At 48.3% G+C, this 19,627-nt stretch overlaps 1 protein-coding gene across 1 annotated transcript in view; it reads right to left on the bottom strand.

The window, feature by feature from the left end:
- Nucleotides 1-19,627, bottom strand: part of LOC146174929 (uncharacterized) — a 225,624-nt gene that overhangs the window by 106,318 nt on the left and 99,679 nt on the right. The gene's annotated exons all lie outside the window — the stretch shown is intronic.

The raw sequence follows: 19,627 nt of genomic DNA, 5'->3' as shown, positions 1-19,627 counted from the left end.
CAATATTGTCCATGTTTCACATGCCTGCACACGCTATATTTAAAATCTACTTTTTTTTTAATCAATTATTGCTCTCCACTGTTGTCAATGGCGCTGACTGCATTTGATACCCTTGCTAGACAAAAGAGATCGATGTCACCACACTGCACAGCGCATCAGTCCTGCGTTGTTACTTAATACATAGATCTAATCGTTCTGGCAGAGGATCCGGCGTTGTGAAAAAAGTCAAGAATATGCATCTGGGAAGTGCTTGGCCGTTGACATCGACGGCCACTCATTAGCCGCATGGTTGTGGATTTGCATGAGGCCGCTTGGTTTGACTTAGCAACTGTGGCCGTTCATATCGCAAGGTGAGAGCAGACGATCCAACCTGAAAATATACGAGCTTCAATCGAAAGCGCTCCGTCGACACCATGCGGAACCTACAGCACTGCTTGTTGCAAGCAGTATTTTTAGTTTCATCAGGATCTTGTTTGCTTATTTTAACCCCTTACAATTTATGTATTCGAAGAGGTTTGCAGCAAAGAGACCCACAATGAGGCTATAAGGTACTACATAATTATCTGCAGGGAACATCACTGGGCTTAAATGCCGCGAAGAACTTCTCTAAATCTAGTTGACAGTGTACAATGACCTTTTTATAATTCTTTCTTTCCAACCTGGACTGCAACAGTGTTTTTACCGAGTTCCGCTCTTTAAATCGTCTACGGCAGGTAACGCCAGCACCGAAACCATCTGCGCCATATCAACCGTTGTTTGCCCCGCGATATATTAATGAAGCCATAGACCTCCGTCAGCCAAACAGAAGGTCGCAGCGCGTTTAAGTTCACAATTTCCTTGTTTCTTCTGCTGGCTTGGAGGTTTGAAAGCATATGAAATAAGGGAACTTGACACTCAAAGTCCCTCTTGAAGGGCGTGATGCGGAATATATAAAGGATCCTGTACGAGGCTTCTCAATAGGATCTTCAATCGTCTATATGCATAAAACCCCTCTCTTTGTCACTAGTTCCTTAATTTGTGGTCGATTATCTGTAAACATCTGTAGCATGCAGCCGTATCTCGTCATATATATTGATATCGTTGCGTATGCAGTAAGTAACAAAGCGTTTATTCTCAGTTGGGGAACTTTTTTTGCCTAGGCCCACCAGCTTCCGCTCCTTTTTCTTCCACCTCTTTGCTATCCTCTTCGCTTCCGAAACTTAGGATGTGACTCTTCCCCCTCGCAGACGAAGCCCCCAGGGCGACTTACTGTCGGGATGATACGTTTTGATCCGAGCGGCATGGACAACTTGTGTCTCCATGCGCAATGTACACTTTGAGTGCCTCGTGATATCTGATAGTTCAAGTCAATTAGACGCCCGAAGACAAAAAAGGGTCAGTATAGTGGCACACCCAAATTTGCACAGCAGCGATCGCAGCCACACTAAATCGCCGGGTGCATAGAAGACAAACGCGCCTCGGTTGTCGTAACGCTCCTTGGAGCGAACCTCTGTGTTAGTAATGTGGAGATGAGCAGTGCGGCGAGCTTCTTTAGCTCGACAGAGTAGCGGCAATAGAAGTGTCGCCGTGGTAGATGAAATGTGGGACGGTATCCAGACCGCTGCGGTGAACGCGAGCGTAGAGGAGGTAGACGGATTGCAGCCAGCAGTCTCATATTGCGCGGTATTATATGCGTACGTGATGAAAGGGAGGATGTCATCCCAGATCATATCGTGGGAATCGAAATGCATTGCCGGCATATTTATGAAAGTGCGGTTGGTGTGTTCAACTAGGCCGTTAGTTTGGGAATGGTACAGCTTTGAATGACGAAAATCACATGCACACACACAAAGTTTTTCAAATATCAGCGCTAAACTGTCGTTCACGGTCACTAATCAGACCTCGAGGTGGTCTGATTGGTCTTGTGAGGTTGTCGATGCGAGCAATGTTCCATCGGTTACCGTTGAAAGACCGCGGAAAAGGGCCCAAGAAGTCGATGCCCACTTCCTCGAAGACTAAGGTCGGAAGTCCCACACGTTGCAGCGGCTCCGGAAGGCGTGATGTTGGCAGATTTAAACGCTTGCACTGCACACAACTGCCTACGTAGCGTTACATGTCTTGACGCATTCTTATTCAGTAAAATCCTTCCTGTGAAGGGTACCGGCAAAACCAAAGTGAAAAGAAGTGGCGTAACATGCATCGTTTCACGAACACGAATTCGGAGATGTTCGGGAACGAGTATGTGAAAACTGGCGCCTCTGAGAGGTGACATTCCGCATGTAAAGCAAGCCATTGTGATTACAAAACAAGGCATAGGGCCAATTACGAGCAGCGTCAAGAGCGTTCCAAAACTTATGTCGTTGCGCTTTTCACTCCGGAGGGGTTGACGTCAGGAAACGGTGGTGATATAGGCGCGATGTAGTCAAAGGTGTTCCCAATCGCAACCAGTAGTCGGTAGCGGTGCGCGCGAGAGGCAGTCAGCGTCACCGTGTTTACGGCAGCTCTTACACATCACAGTCCATGTTCAACACTTGGAGACGAAAATACCATCGCGCGCGACGGCCTCAGGGATCGCAAAGATTTACAAGCCAACACAGTGAATGATGGTCAGTAACATTAGTAAAATAATTTCCTGAGAGATAGGAGCTCCCCAATCCTAGTACAGCAAAAACAACTTAAAATGCTTTGCGGGGATATTTGGTTCATGCTCGTAAACTTTTGCAAAGCGCTACAGAGACACCACAATCAGACAAGAGAGACAGGACAGGGCGCAGGACGGCGCCCTGTCCTGTCTCTCTTGTGTGTCTCTGTAGCGCTCTACATAAGTTTACGAGCAAAAACAATTTAATTCAAGAATATGTGTTTGTCGGGCTGGTTGGTTCAAGTTGAATGAAAATCAAGAGACAGCGCTAACGAACAGGACGAGTGGAAAAGGTGAAACAGTGTGTCTGTCCCGCGTTTCCACTATTCTTGTCTGTTAGCGCTGTTTCTTCGTTTTCGTTCAACAAAAATAATTGCAATAAAAAAGCATTGAACAAGGGTACTGAGAGAAGCCTCAGTTCGCAGGTCGAACCAACCTTTCGGCAAGTGCAATTTCTTTTGCCTGGGAAGAGCGATCATCACTGGCAGTATTTTAAATACGCATTTTTTTTTTCAGAAGAAGAGAAAGCTGGGGAGGAAAAAGGGTGGGTGAAAATAAAGTAGGTCAAGGAGTGGTTTAGATGAGGGTGGGTGATAAGAAAGTATGTAAAGAAGGGAAAACAAAATTTATAAAAATAAAAAAACGTTTTTTCATTATGTATTTCTCAGCCTGGAACCGGTTCTCATGTTGCCTGAAAAAGAAATAAAAGCGGCTCTGCCAGAAAAAAACGGTAACTCCCTGAATGTGCACCTCGAAAAAGCAAGCAGTTTTAACCTGAACGATGCGCTCCCGAAACGACCAAAGGCCAAAACTGAACGAAAGCCTTCTTTTGTGACTAAATACCACAATGCATTTCCAAACTTAAACAATATTTTTCGGAAATACCCCTCCTTGATAAAGTGTAATGAACGCCTGAAGAAAATATTGCCGGATGCACAAAGATATCATACAAAGTACTGAATGTATGAACATGTGCCCACAAACGGATGCCGTGGAACTAACACCAGTAAAGCACGCGCACACAGACCCGAAAGCATGTCACAGTACTTTCACACAGACATCCACAACTGCTAGTAAATACACCTGCTGTCGGGCGGCTATCGAATTGGACTTCACCACGAACACCAGCCCTCAGCCAAGTCAACCAGCTCCGCACACAACGCCTATCAGGAAATGGAAATGACTCACTGCTAGAGCCGAAATCTCCCTGCGTAAATTCGTCTGCTTCTTGCTGCTACAAAATTAGCCGTGAAGTGCACTAACTACATATAACATTTACGTACTTAAAACAATACTTAACGTAACCAATAGTACCGAAAGACTTCGGATTAATATAAAGTGCGCTCTCGGTAATCGATTCGACGTGATGACGCGCCATTAGCCCAGAAAGCCATTAAAAAACACCGTCAGTAAAACGTAGACGAAATTGCCGACCAAGTGGACAAAACAACACTAACCGCGGACGAGCATCAAGGACTAAGAGCATTCGTGAAAAGGAAAGAACAGAAACTTCTGGTTAAAGTAAAGCGTAAATTCACGTGGGATAAGCTGTCGGTGGATAATGATATCCCTAGGAAGCCAGGCATACCTCCTGCAGTTGAACAACAGCGACGTGCTTCACCTATGAGACATGGTATAGATGATAGCGACGTCACTGGTATTTGTAAATCTGTAAACCATAGTGATAAGCAGATTCTCAGGTTTGGTTTGGTTTTGGAGTTTCACGTCCCAAAGCGACTCAGGGTATCAGAGACGCCGTAGTGGAGGACTCCGGAACTTTCGACCACATAGAGTTCTTTAACGTGCACTGACATCGCACAGCACATGGGCGCCTAGCTGTTCGCCTCCACCGAAAAGCGGCCGCCGAGGCCGGGATTCGATCCCGCGTCCTTGGGCACAGTAGTCGAGCGCCCTAAACAATGCGCCACTCCGGCGGGGCCGACTCGAAGGCGAGACCTAACGTTCTGCCCAACTAACAATAGCTTTAATAAATATGAACTTCACCGCAATATAACTGAACTCCTCAGGAAAAAGCATAAAAATGAATCCTTCGCCGAAAGCCCAAACAATATATCTAAAGTATCTAAACTACTCAGTGCACCCACCACATGGTTTCCTGATCCAGAGCGCAGGCCCTATCTGGACGTATATATTGTCACGTCCTAATGACAGGGAAACGACGGCAGCAGAGACCTCGGGTCAACAGGAAAATGGCACAGTGCAGCACAAATGCAGCGGAACCGGCAAGCGTGTGAGTCACAGCAGCAGCGTCGTCTTTGTCGAGGCGATCGCATTTCTTCGAGCGCTACGCTGCCTCCCTTCCGAAAAAAACATCGCCCGATGCTAAGCGAAAAAAAAAGCACCCGCAAAAACTCGGATAGTGTCTGCGCGTGTTGTTTTGCGATACATATGCAGCGCAGAAAACATGGAACTGCTTCCCCAGGGTCACACGTAATACGGCTTAAGCCGGACAACGTGAACAACTTCAGGACGTGAGGAAAGGTGTGACGGTTGTCGGCTTCCGCTGGGAAGCACCTCGGAGTTGAGGTCACCGATGCGACGAATAACCGTGTACAGTCCAATGCAGCGCTTTGTAAGTTTTTCCGAAATGCCTTGACGGCGAACCGATGTCCAAACCCAGACCTTATCAACAAGTAGAAAATCAACGTCACGTCTCCGGAGGTTGCAGCGAGGAACGGCGGTACGTCTTTGGCGCTATATGTTGAGTCGTGCCAGTTGTCGAGTCTCCTGTGCGCGCTCGCATGCTATACTCCGTTTTATACATCAAGTGCAACGCAGTGAAGCTACGCAAGTAGTCCGCAAGAAAAAGAAAGCAGGCTTATCACTGCACGCTAGTTTTGTGGCTGACTGGTTGCTGCGTAAGCGGGCTCTAATTCGTTCATACACGCTTGCAATAACTTGCTTCGCGTATCTGGACATCTTCGCAGTGCGCAGGAAAAATCTGCTCCGATGAGGCAATCGAGGTCGCTGCGTTGCGCTGCTCGGAGGGCACCGCTGGTAGGGTTGCGGGGCAGCGAAAACGCGACACGAACGAAAACGACAAACAAACCATACAAACTCACCGAATCCAATATTTTCTTCTAAAGAAAGGTGTTTTTTTTTTTTTGTGGAGTTGATGGCAGATATAAGATGTATTAAGGCTGGAGACAAAGTAGCTATTATTTTTTCCATTTTCCATCGCGGCTGCCGGGAGCGCAAAGAAGAGCTCTAGGTACGGCAGTGTTCTACTTGATGTATGGAACGGAGTATAGTCGAGCATCATCGGCGTCACCGTCAGGTGGCTTGTGCGGCAGCATAGCATCGAGCATTGTAGTGCCCTTTCTGCCATGCATCAGATGGAGAGGTGACATACTTGTCTCCTTTACTGCAGTATTATAGCAAACGTAACATAAGGTAACACCTCGTCCTAATTTCGGTGGTCGGCGTCGTTGTACATGGCGATCATACTATAGGGCATCGTCTTATTCAGCCTCTCCGTCAGCCCATTGGTTTGCGGACAATACTCGGTAGTTTGTCCGTGACTGGTACAGCTGAGACGCAGGATCTCTTGTAGAAGTTGTGCCAGAAATGCGGTACCCCGGTCAGTGATCAAAACTGGCGGTGCGCCACGCCGCAAAACAATGCACTCAATGAAAAATTTGGCGGCTTCCGCAGCCGTCGCTGACGGAACTGCACATGGCTCCGCAGAGAGCATCAGGTAAACTGTCGCTGTTACGATGTATATTTTGCCAGACTGGGACGTGCGATGAGTGCCAAGAAAATCAATTTCGATTGTGTGGAACAGGGCACTGGGCGGCTCGATAGGTTGATGTAGACCCTGCCGAATGTGTGGATGGCGCCTTCCGCCGTTGACACCTGTGACAAGTTCTTGTTCATTGACGCACATGCGAAGCGAGTTTGGGCCAGTAACACTTTTCCCGAACCCGTGAAAGCGTTCGGCTGTAACCAAGGTGATCAGCTGTAGGATCATCATGGCAAGCTTCGGTGAGCTCGCTACGCAGATCTTCCTGCACAAGAAGCCACTATATCTGGCTACTGTCCAACTTCTCTTTGTACAGGACGCCGTTCCGAATTATAATTGTAGGTATGACACGCAGAAAAACACGAGGTACCACATCGTTGTCTCCTCCAAAGTGTGCCATTATCTAACCATGCTGTGTACCATGTCTTTGTCGAACCGCGATATGTGCCGTATTTAAGATCGCAATGAATCTGTCAGTGTCAACATTCTCTCCTGGCGCTGGCTGCACAAACCAAGAAAACTTAGACTTTTTTGTCCGACGGCCGAGGGAACGGCGCTACGGCTGCTGTTTTTTCATGGTCTTGTTTCATGCCTGCGTGGCTGACAATATGTCCAAAAAACTTTTGCTCGCTGTATGCGAACCGACATTTTGAAGGCTTGAATGCGAGGCCGGCCTTCCGTACAGCCTAGAGAACCGCTTCGATGCACACAAGATGGTCGACAAAAGTTCTTGAACTTGCAACATCATATAAATACACAAGACAGGTCTGCCACTCCAGTCCTCCGAGAACAATGTCCATGACTCCTTGGAACGTTGCAAGGGCAGTACATAAACCAAGCGGCACTGCCTTAAACTCATACAGATCATTCGGTGTTATAAACAAAGTTTTCTTCCGATCGCGGTTATTCCAGTATCTACTCTTGAAATAAAGAGACAACAAATAGCGCGCGTGACGGAGCCGATCGTGGGTGACGTCGATTCGGGTCAGTGGGTATGTATCCTTTGTCACTTTGTTGAGTCGTCCGTAATTTACGCAGAACCGAAGTCAACCGTCTTTTGTTTCGATCATCACCACAGGTGCCGGCCACGGGCTATGGAAGGCTGGATGACGTCATTAGAATTTGTGTTATTCGTTCCTCTTCGGAAGGTTCTTTAAACCCTTCCTGTTATGTTCGGCGTAGGGAAGACCAGGAGGCGTACTTGAAGGTCATGATGGTAGAGCATATATTTACAGCATAGCATATATATACAGAAAGTAAAACTGGAATTTGAAAGGAATTTACAAAAAGAACACTCTGCGCTACTTTAATCTTCGACCTAACTGGTTAGAGCCTAAGCAGAACAGCAGCGTTACATACCTACACATGGATCCCCAGCTCAGACTGGACTGAACTCTCTTGGATCACGTCACGTTTTACACCTTCACAAAACAAAGAAATAAGAGCGGTCATTTTCAGGCCAGCGCCACACATCAACTCTCCATTACGAAACTATGCCAGATGGGCACAGCCCCGTGAGGTGGCCTTAGCCTCTAACCCAGGGCCCCACTAACAATACAAATTAAACAAAGAGCACGGCGAAACTCTTTCTCCGGCGAGGGTGTCGAACCCTCTCCTCTCAGGTGACTTTCTTCCCACTTTCACTTTTCTACCGCACACCGCCGCCCCATCCACGCTGCCGCTGCTGGATAATCCTTTCCACAGTGCATTGCCCCGCGCCACCCGTGTTTACCACTACGAGTAACGACATGGAAAGGGAAAGATGAACTAGCCGCCCTGCTGAAGACCTGGCGCCGGATTGTGGAGCTTCTGGCTTGCCCGCTCTGCGAACAATACCCGAGTCAACTCCTGAGTGCTTCTTCGGGCGTTGTTTGTCGCATCTGCTGACAGCATAAAGGAGGCTGCCTTTCACGCTGCTAAAAGTCGCAGGGTAAAAAAAAAGACTCCAGGGTCATTTGGGTGCTCACTACCGGCCAGTACGAAGGGTGCCATACATGCGAGCACCCGGCAGCAGGTTCTGCTGCGCCTCTCCGTATGAATTACCTTCGGGCTAAAACGGTCCCGGATATCCGGCGCAGACGGTCCGGTCGGTTTTCCCCACACGCGGCACGCTTGTAGAAGAGGGACCGCGTCCACAATACAAGGAGCAAACAAGTGCGTGGCAGCGGCATGCAGAGACGGGCACCTGCAAGTGATAATCCTCGGGCGTGGCCATACAACGTCGTTTTTTAGAATTTCACGCACTTGCTCCTGTATCGTCTCTCTTTCAAGAAAATCTAGTATGGCAGTTGGTGAATCAGATGTGTTGCGCCATCGACAATAATTCTGTGTTTTGCTACAGCCGTCTGGTGAACCCTGAAAGTCGTGGCAAAACAATCGTTGTATCAATGTAAAAGTTCGAGAGGATCGCGTCTGAGAAAACGCTGGTCTTTTATATAGGTTCACTTGCAATGGCCGTTGTTGTTGTGGTCCAGATGACATGCCTTGCCCAGGAAACGCAACAGACTCGTGAACGCCAATAAGGTCTTCCATATAGCCTATAACTGTCCCTTTCGTCAGAAGTTGCGGCTCATTCCTAAAGTAGGTCACAATGACGTTGGCCCGCCCTTCGATAACGTTTCCTACCCCTCGCACAACGACGATTCCCCAAACAGCATTTCGACATTTGCTTCCATGACATCTTGACCCCAAACAGATGTCTCGGCTCTAATAGGCAAAAAAAAACTGTCCACAGCGGCGGCAAATGTTCGTGTTTGGAATCTACTAGAAGCACAGATAGGTTCGCTGTATGAGGTCTTGGCGATACAGAGCGTATCCGGAGCGCTAATTGGCTCTGCCCCGCGTCGATCACTGCGCTAGACTCGCGAAGAGAGTCCAGTCCGAAAATGACACCTTTAGAGCAATGCTCTCAGATAGAACGTCGCGGGGCAGGTCATACCATGAATTTTGATGCAGGTGGTACATTTTATCTTAAAGTATACCAGGTGACCAACCGCGGTTCGTATTTGAGGGCCATGCTACGGGGTAGTCACTTTTCGCACTCGGCTGCGAAATTCTCCACTACATACCGAATAATCAGCACCAGTGTCAACACGCGCGGCAGCTTTGTGACCGTCGATTATTGTCTTACCATTGCTGGAAACTGCAAACCCATTTGTGTCCCCAAGGGTGCAAGCGTTCGTTGCGCTACGTACATGGAGGCTCTTTGTTTCGGCCTATTTCGGCAACGCCAACTCCAGGCGTCGCCATACTCAGGTTTCACGACGAGGAAGAGGGGACAGACTCTGACTGTGAGAGCCGCGGGGAGGAGAAACTTGGCAATGTAGTGACGGGGAGCGCGATGGACGCGATGCTTTCACCAGCGACAATGGAGGACTTCGAAGATACTCCTGGATCTTCTGCGGCTGTTCACCGTAACGGGAGGTGGATCACGTCGGCTGAATCCTCGAAGGCCGCGTTCTCGATAAGGGCAATGATGATGCACGTGGTCCGGCTCATTGCAGTTATAACACAACGGCCGCCTGTCAGCGGTCCTCCAGATGCTGGACTTCCTTCGTCCTCGCGGCTACGTGGGTCCTTTATACTGGGCTCACCAAGTGTACTGGCGAGCTACGGGAGGCGGCCGATTGGCAATAGCGGCATAGCTCACAGTGGTTTGTGTGTCTAGAGCAACAGCTGCTACTCCTTGTGAAGCACGTGCGTGTTGCACTTTTTACCGAACGGCTGTAGTATTTGCTGCTGGGGAAGATTGCTCTGAAGCCGGAACACCCCTCTTGAGTTTTTCTGGCACAACTTCGCGGATGATATCGTGAAATATCGGCGATGCCAAACCTCCTAGACCAGACGAGGTAAAGATCGATACCTTCGGTAGGTTGTTGCCCAATCGCTGATAATGGGTGTTTCTTGTGGCCAACGCCCCCTCGATAGTAGTCGCTTCGGGGACAAAAATTGCTACTGTAGTCGGTGGATTTTGTGCAAATGCAAAAAATCATATTTCGTACTCCTTGCTGCAAAGCGCGTACCTTTTCCTCCTCTGCAGCCCTAGGGTCGGAGTGGGAATGTAAGCGCAGAACTTCTTCGACGAAGCGTCTCATGCTCTTCGCAGGGTACTGAATACGAGTTTGCAGATCTTCAGCTTGCTGTCGTCGGTAATGGTTCGCAAACGTGTGTACCAATTCGCTCTTGCACATTTCTCATGATGTCAGCGAAGCTTCGTGGTTCTCGAACCAGTACTTCGCAGGTGCCACCAGGGGAAGTAAATGTTCTGCAGGCAGTGATCCGGTGTCCACCTGCTGTGGCGAGCAACCCGTTCTTAATGTTGCACCCAGTCTTCAATGTCATCCAGGACATCGTCTGCAACTGGGAGACCGTCCTTGATGTTACAGGCACAAAGACTACCCCTGTAACAGCCAGATTGTGGGAATATTGCGACTAGGAGGCAATGGTGACTATAACCCGAGACATGTTCCGCTTGGCGAGGAGTCCAAATTACGGCACTTGGCCTTGCTGACGTCAGCTAGCAAGGATCTCAGGTGCAGCTGCGGACTCAAAGAATATCTGGTGGCCAGCACTTACTATTGAGCTCGAATTTCATGTTGGGGTGCACTGCATGAGAATCCTTACCCAGCCGCTCCACCGATGTTACATCCTGACGCACAGTTACATGACGGCAGCAGACAACGGGTCAACAGGGAAACGGCACAGTGCAGTAAAACAGCAGCAGAACCAGCATGCGTGCGAGTCGTTGTTGTTGTGCCCTCAGATAATATAAAGCGAACTACAATATTTTGCAGTGAAGCGAGCGGAGGGCGCAGCGCCTTGCTACGCGCGTCACCGAGTGTATCTCCTGAAGAGGCGGCGCTGCTGTCGACCACTCTTGAAGGCGGCCGCCGGCGGCCTGTCAGAGCACGCCCTACGGCGCTTCAGTTGTGCCCTGGCTTTTCGTTCAGTGTGGTTGCATTCCACGAGTGTCTTGAGGTGAACCTATTAACTTCTTTCAACAATGAGTGCGAAGCAACGGCTCGATCACTGCTACCCCCTAGGGTGCAGCCAGGGATACGCAAGAACAAAACAAAAAACGCCCGAAAGTTGTCGCTATTCAAGGTGCGAGAGGCACCTGTATCGAGCACCAGTGGGAACAATGCAAGATGCTGCAACCACAATGCAAGAAGCGCATCATTTTCGTATCTGCAAAGGTGCAGCTTCAAGGGATGAAAACTCTTTGAAGACCAACCCTAGCAGCAAGCTTGCAAATTCAAATTGAGTACAAATCAAGAACGGCATATAATACTCGCTGCCAAGGCAAGGCAACCCAAGATGGTGCTGCATGCGTCAGTTGCAAGTGCTTAAGGAAAGCGCTTTTTATGCGGCTGTCACGCCTGAAAAGACGTTAAGGAACGAACAGCCAAAGTACTGGTTCGTGATGCCGCGGTCCCGTTGCCAAGAAGCCGCAAGCCTGTTCCCGAATAAACAAGTGGCTTTTATAAAACCTAGACAAGCTCGCAGTGGATACTCAGGAAATGAAAACTTAGTGCGCTGCATCAGTCGAGGAAATACTTTCTCGAAAGAAAAGCTCGTTATCGCCAAACCCGCCGCTGGCTGCAATAAAATTGTATGGAGCAGGGTTTCGACAGATTTTCGCATCAATCGCTTTTATGGTGTATACTATATGTGTTGACAGAAGTACATTCTTGTATCAGCATGGAATCATTAGTTTCACACATATAATATACCTTGAATTTGTATATGTATATATATATATATATATATATATATATATATATATATATATATATATATATATATATATATATTGCCACGCTACTGACGACGAGGAAAGATTGTACTGGTGCGGCAAAACAAGAGGAAGAAGCTTTGTTGTCTGGGGGCTAGTAGGCTTCACCTTGTCCGGCTGCATAGCACTGTAAATAAACACACACTTTCTTATTTAAACGTAACAACTTGGTGGAAGGTGCTCCGTTCGATCCCTGCCTACGGCGCAGCAAGACCAACTAGAGTTTGGACGTAGTCGCCGCCTTGCTGGACTGCCACCGCTTCCAACCATCATGGTCCGCACTGACTCTAGCCGTGCAAGACGCGACGCTGCAAGCCAGGCTGGTGACAGGCCTGCGCCCTCCAGCTCTATTCCCTCCCAGCATTACCGGGAACCACGGCAGTTTTCAGGAGAAGTGAGGATGTTGAGAAGTGGCTACTTCATTATCAACGAGTTAGTCGGTACAACTTGTAGGACCCCATCACAATGCTGACAAATGTCGTTTTCTTTCTAACACACACGGCGATGACCTGGTTCGACAATAACGAGGACAATTTGACAACTTGGGAACGGTTTTCCACCGAGATAAAACAGTGTTTTCGTGACTCTGTACCAGGAATGCCTGTAACAGGAATGCGCTGCTGTAGTTTTGCGCTGTGCAGCGATTCCGTTCATATTTTTACGGACGGTTGTTTATTATCGTAACTGACCATCATTCACTCTGTTGGCTGCGGAACCTTCGAGACACATATGGTCGCCTCGCACGCTGGCCCCTCCGGTTACAGGAATATGACTTTGCCGTGGTGTACAAAAGCGGGAGGCGTCATGCAGACGCAGATTGTCTTTCTAGGATGCCAATGGCCACGCCAGACCTGACAGCGACGATCTCGTCAAATATATATCGACCCTCGAGCCAGCGTTGCCCGACACGGATGTCTTCAAAACGAAACAGCAAAGTGATAGCAGTCTGCAGCCTCTTTTTGCCTCGCCCAAGCCAGCTAAGCTACAAACCATTTTTGTGTGCACGATGGCCTCCTATAGAAAAAGAATTATTCGCCTTCCCAAGACGCTTTGAACGGACGTATTGCGTGTCATGCATGATGATCCAACTTCAGGGCATTTGGGATCGGTTCGAACATTCCACCGTGCTCAAGAAAGATTTTACCGGCCCAGAATACGCTCGACAATTGAACAATACGTTGCCACTTGCAGGCAATGTCAACGCCACAAACGTCCAACTGCAACTCCATCTGGCTTGCTGCACGCTGTGAAGACCCCGACAGCTCTATTTGATCAAGTAGGCATTGACCTCGTAGGTCCGTTTCCGAAGTCCGTGGATGGAAATCGCTGGATTGTAATCTGCGTGGACTATCTCGCATGTTACTGTGAAACCGCCTCTCTTCCATCTGCTACGGCGCACCGAATGTCGCTTTTCTTGCTGCACTTAGTCATCTTACGACACAGGCCGTCATCAATTGTCATCACCGATCGGGGCCGACAATTCACTCCTGATCTTGTTGAACAACTCATGCGCTTATGCGCCGTAACTTCCTGACACTAGACGCCATACCATCCTCAGATAAATGGCTTGACTGAGCGCGTGAACAGAACGCTTATCAACAAGCTAGCCATGTATGTGGATGCAGGGCATAAGGACTGGAGCACCATACTACCCTTCATCACGTATGCGTTTAATACCGCCACTAATGAGACAACCGGGTACAGTCCATTCTTCCTGCAGTATGCCAGACCGCCATGCTACACCCTGGATACTATTCTGTCCTCAAGCCGTGAAGACCCCTGCCTGGCGAGACCCTCTGTCTCGCCGAAGAAGCTCGGAGAATCGCCCGATTACGGTCTGGTGCTTCACAAGAGCGTTTTAAAGTGCGATACGGTGCCAGTCACAGGCGGGTCACGTACTCTATAGGCGATTTAGTCTGGCTGTGGCGTTCAATTCGGCGGCGTGGTCTACATAAAACCTTTTGGCCCACTATGACAGCCCATATCTGGTAGTTACACGCACCAGTGATTTAACTTATGCAATAGCCCGCCTGACAGCAACTGGTCGTCGGTCTGCCAAAACCGAACTATATCATGTTGCTCCTTTGAAGCCGTGTCAGCCTCGCACGACTCACGAACACGCCTAGAGGGCTTAGGCTAAGTAGGTAGGAAATGTCACGCGATTCACGACGCGGAAGGATTGTCCTGGTGTGGCAGAAGAAGAGGAAGAAGCTTTGGTGTCTAGCGGCTAGTAGGCTTCACCTTGTCCCGCTGCATAGCACTATAAATAAACACCCTCTTTCTTATTTAAACATAATAATAAATATACATACATACATATACATATATATGTATATACCGGGTGTCCCAGCTAACTTGAACCAAGGGTTACAAAATAATATATTTGATTTAGGTCAGTGAAACCAATTCCATTCAACTGCCAGCCTCCTTGCGCACTACAGGCAATTTTTTGTTTTCCAATTAATTAATTGGCTAATTACGTTCATATTTCTAATTTTATAAATATTCACCTTAGACCAAAAATGTAAATTGGAAAGTTGTAGGGCACCTTCAGAAACCCCCATTGCACTAATTGCGATAAAGAAAGTCTCACGGGTATCTTTTTCATCGCGGGCAGATCTCCGCGATGAAGTCCTTCATGATTGCCATGATGAACCCCCCCGCTGGACACTTGGGCTTTGAACGCACTCGTACCAGAGTGCGCCAGGCCTACTACTGGCCCAAACTTACCGCCACCGTTCATCGATATGTTAGAGGTTGCCACGAGTGCGAGCGACGCAAGACACCGCCATTGAAGCCAGCGGGTTTCCTGCAGCCTATTCCTCCACCGCTAGTACCATTCGACCAAATTGGCATGAACTTTCTTTGCCCTTTTCCTCTATCGTCAGCTGGCAATAAGTGGATTATCGTGGCTACAGATTATCTGACACGTTACGCGGAAACTAGGCGGTGCCACGTGCAACATCCTCCGAAGTGACACAATTTTTCATGACGCAGATTGTCCTCAGCCATGGCGCCCCTTCATACGTCATCAATGATAGTGGCAAGGCATTTACAGCGCGTCTTCTTGAAGAAGTTTTCCAACTAAGCCAGACATATCACGGAAAGACTACTGCTTACCATCCTCAGTCTAATGGCCTTACTGAGCGACTAAACAATACAATAGCGGACATGCTCTCCATGTATGTCGATGTCCGGCATAAAACATGGGACGAGATATTGCCTTATGTGACATTTGCATATAACACGGCCGTCCAAGAAACAACTCGATTCACTCCGTTTCGCCTTGTATACGGACGCGATGTACAGACCATGCTCGACGCAATGCTGCCATGTACGGCTGACGACCAGCTTCTTACCGCTGACGCAGAATTCACCAACTACGCTGAGGAAGCTCGCCAACTCGCCCGTAATCACATTACAAAACAGCAAGCAACAGATGCACGCCGATATAACGACCGCCATCGCTATGTGGTGTTCCAGCCTGGTGACAAAGTCTGGGTGTGGACACCTGTCCGGCGCCCAAGCCTGTCAGAAAAACTTCTCAGTCGTTTCTTCGGATCCTACAGAGTGTTGCGTGGCCTCTCAGAAGTTACGTACGAGGTTATCCCAGACGAAACTGTACCGAGGTCTAGTCGTCAGTGCTCGTCTGACCTGGTGCATGTGCTTCGCATGAAGCCGTATTTTACCCGCTGAAAGTCGTATTTGCCATCCGGAGCAGTTTTTTTTTCTGTGAGCTTGCGGGGTTTTTTTTTCGAGAGGGGGAATAATGCCACCTGACGGTTCGATGTAGCGCTTGAACGACGAAGAAGTTAGAGACCCTCGCGCGCTTCGGCTAGCTAGGACTGTGGACTCTTAAGCTTTTGTCTTCGTGTTAACCTTTCCCAGGGAACCTCTGTCTTGACTGTGTGTATCTGCCCCTGTTGCCGATACCCATAAATCCCTGCCTTCGTGACAATATATATATATATACATATATATAAAGGGAAGAAGCCAACAGTCGGCAAAGCCAATGAAAGAATTGGGGATTGTACTTCATGCCTTTTTTATTTTTACTTCGGTAATCACATAAATTAGTAATGTAATCTGTTTAGGGAAAAGAGAAATAACACAAAGTAGAAAGCAAAACAACGTGCCGATGATATGAACCTAACACACGACCTCCGCGTCCGACCTCGCGTCCGGTGCTCTTCCAACTGAGCTACATTGGTCGCTGTAACTCCTGCTACTTTCTTTGGTGTAAATGTTGCCTGTATACAAACTTTGAGAGTGTTCCCCAGCGCCAACCTCAACCATGGCGGTGGACGTGGAACGTCCTGTGTTACCGCCAGCGGCATGTAGAACGCGATCAAGAGCAAGGGCGAAAGCTTTGCTAGAACCCTCTTATGCTACCTATGACTTCAAGACTGCCAGAAACGAGACCCCCGTAAGCTACAAGCAGAGAAATGAAGGGGAAATGAGGGTGCTCGTTATAATACATGAAGGAAGAAGCCAACAGTCGGCGCGGCCAAGGAAGGCATTGGAGATTGTACTTTAAACTTTTTTAATTTCTACTTTGGTAATTCATGTATATATATATATATATATATATATATATATATATATATATATATATATATATATATATATATATATATATATATATATATACATACATACATATATATATATTTCTTTTTTTTTTTCACGTGCTTCGGGGCGTCACGAAAGGAAGAGGAGGCTGGAGAGAAGAAACAGAAGCCACAGTTGTGTGTGGTGGTGTTCCTTCCTTGGTGGACTCTCAGCGCTTTATATGACAAATATGTACTCCCGTTACGTACTTAGTACTTAACAGTTGTGGTGGAGTTTGCGGTGTAGATAAACACGTATCCACGTTGTCTTCGACGAAGCCGCTGACTCGCTGGTTTGCCACCCCTAACCATCTAACATGGCTCAAGACGGCGACGCTGATCGACGGACACCTGCAGTGAGCAACTGGCAGCACTACCGCGATCCGCGCACATTTGATGGAAAATCTGACAAGGACGTCGACAAGTGGCTAACCAACTATACGAACGGGTGAGCCGGTACAACGTTGGGATGCGACCATGAAACTAGCGAACGTAGTGTTCTTCTTGGAAGGCACTGCCCTAGTTTGGTTAGATAATCATGAAGACTCACTTACCAGCTGAGGTTGTTTCACAGAAGAGATAAAGGACTTCTTTGGCGACGGATCCGCGAAGACGAAACGCGCAGAGCAAACGTTGAGTTTATACACCGAGCCCAGGTACCTGGCGAGACTTTCCCGCATATATTGGGGACATTGTGAAATTGTGGAAGATTGTAAACCCTCGAATGTCCGAAGAAGATAAAGTGGGGTACTTGCTCAAAGGTATCGCTGTAGATGTCTATAATGTTCTTATCAGCAAGATGCTGGTAAGACAATTTCAACTCTACAGCTGACTTCATCAGGCACTGCCGCACTTTCGAAACCTTGAAGTTGCGCCGCATCACTCCTAAATTTGGGCGACTGCGCAACGTCACATCTGTTGAGAGCGTTGATGTCAGTGCTCCGGAGTCCATAACTGATCTGGTATTTCAGATCAGTTATGGACGCCGCACGATCCTGCGTATATGACGGATCGTGCGGGAAGAATTGCTGCGTGACAACGATGCATGACGACACCAGTATGACGGTAGCGCGCTGCACGCAGAACCCGCGACCCCATGCACTTCCTGGACTCCGGCTTTAAATACGTAACGCTTTGGCGAGAGCAGACAACATAACGATTTAAGCACTTCTTAGCCACGGATGAGCCGAAGAACCATCCACACACGCCATGTGGTTCGTCAGCAACGCCGTCCCGATTACTACCACCAACCAGAACGAGTTTCCGCCCGCATTTACTCGGATCGGTAGCGCCAGCAACCTGTGTGTTATAGCTGTGGCATGAACGGACACATCTCCCGGTATTGCCGTCGGCGGCCGGGGCCTGCTACCGCAAGATCATCGCCCGCTGCCCAACGTTTCTGATTATTTCGACACTGAATTTTATCCGACACCGACTCTGGATACATACCGCCCGGCACATATGCGAAGCGGATCACCTGCTTCGGACCGCAGCTTGACGTCGCCAAACCAAAGAAAGCGACGTTCACCGTCTCCTCGGCGCCGTTCTTCCCTATCGGGAAACTAGAGGCGCGGCCGAAGGGTTGACGTCGCCGGAAAATCAACGTTCCCAATAACTCTGCCTGTGTTTATGTTAAAGAACCAACTCGAAGTATCCATTGACGGCATCCACACCATGGCACTGACACTGGAGCAGCGGTCTATGTTATGTGTTAAGCATTGCGCAATCGATTAGGACATAAAGTGATGTCTAGCGTGAATCAAGCTGTGGTATTATGTGGTGTTGGCGGTGAATCATTGCTGCCTTTGGGTGTGTGCTATGCGTAAGTTGTGATTGGTGACCAAGCGTTTCGAACCGAATTCACAGTGTCGCCTCGTTCCACGCATGAAGTACTTCTAGGTAAAGACGTTTTGCAACAGCGTGGTGCAACGTTAGACTGCCATAGTGGACAGACTTCGCGCAATGCTGCCTTGATGTTGGGTCTTGTAGAAACCTGTTCGCTCGATTCAGGAGCGTTTTCTGTGTCTAAAGATACAGTGTACCTGCGATGTCCGGAGAGTTCATTCAAGTTATTTCATCTACAAATTTCTGTGAGGTTTTCGACGCTGTAGTGGAACCTACAACACTGGCCTGTGCAAAGAAGAGTGTCTTGGTGCCTCGTTGCATAATTTCAGTCGCCAGACTCCACACCTTGCTGGGGACTATAAACTTTTCAGACGAGCCAGCCGTGTTGCCTCGTGGCAAGAGGCTCGTTCATTACGAGGACGGTATGTCGAATTACGTGGCGGCACTAAGTAACCTTGCTCCTGAAGAGAAAACATCCTATTTTGCAGAATCCCGAATCCAGGCAATGATAAACACATCTTTCGGAGCACAGGAGCCCAAATTTTGACTTACCTGATTTTAAAGCATGTCTCGGTTTTCGACTTCGCGAGAGATCATCAGCCACCGATTCCAAATTCTCGCATCCGTCATTCGATTGATACTGGAATCTCTCGCCCGATCAGACAGAAGCAATATCGTGTGTCTCAGATCGAACATCAGCTTATTGACGAACAAGTTCATGAAATGCTCCAACGTGTCGTTATTCAGGAATGTTCAAGTCCTTGGAAGGCTCCAGTTATTCTCGTTAAAAAGAAAGACAACACATGGCGTTTCTGTGTGGATTATCGTCGCCTTAAAGCCATCACGAAAGAAGATGTTTATCCGCTCCTACGTATTGACGATGCAATCGACTGTCTTCGTCTGGCGTCATACTTCTCGGTAGACTTAGGATCGGGGTACTGGCAGATACCATTGAACCCAAGCGACAAAGAAAAGACAGCATGGTCTCCCGATGG

The sequence above is a fragment of the Amblyomma maculatum genome, chromosome 11, assembly GCF_055883805.1.
Source record: "Amblyomma maculatum isolate TAMU_Amacu chromosome 11, ASM5588380v1, whole genome shotgun sequence".
Classification (NCBI taxonomy): domain Eukaryota; kingdom Metazoa; phylum Arthropoda; class Arachnida; order Ixodida; family Ixodidae; genus Amblyomma; species Amblyomma maculatum.
This window is presented reverse-complemented; position numbering and strand designations above follow the sequence as displayed.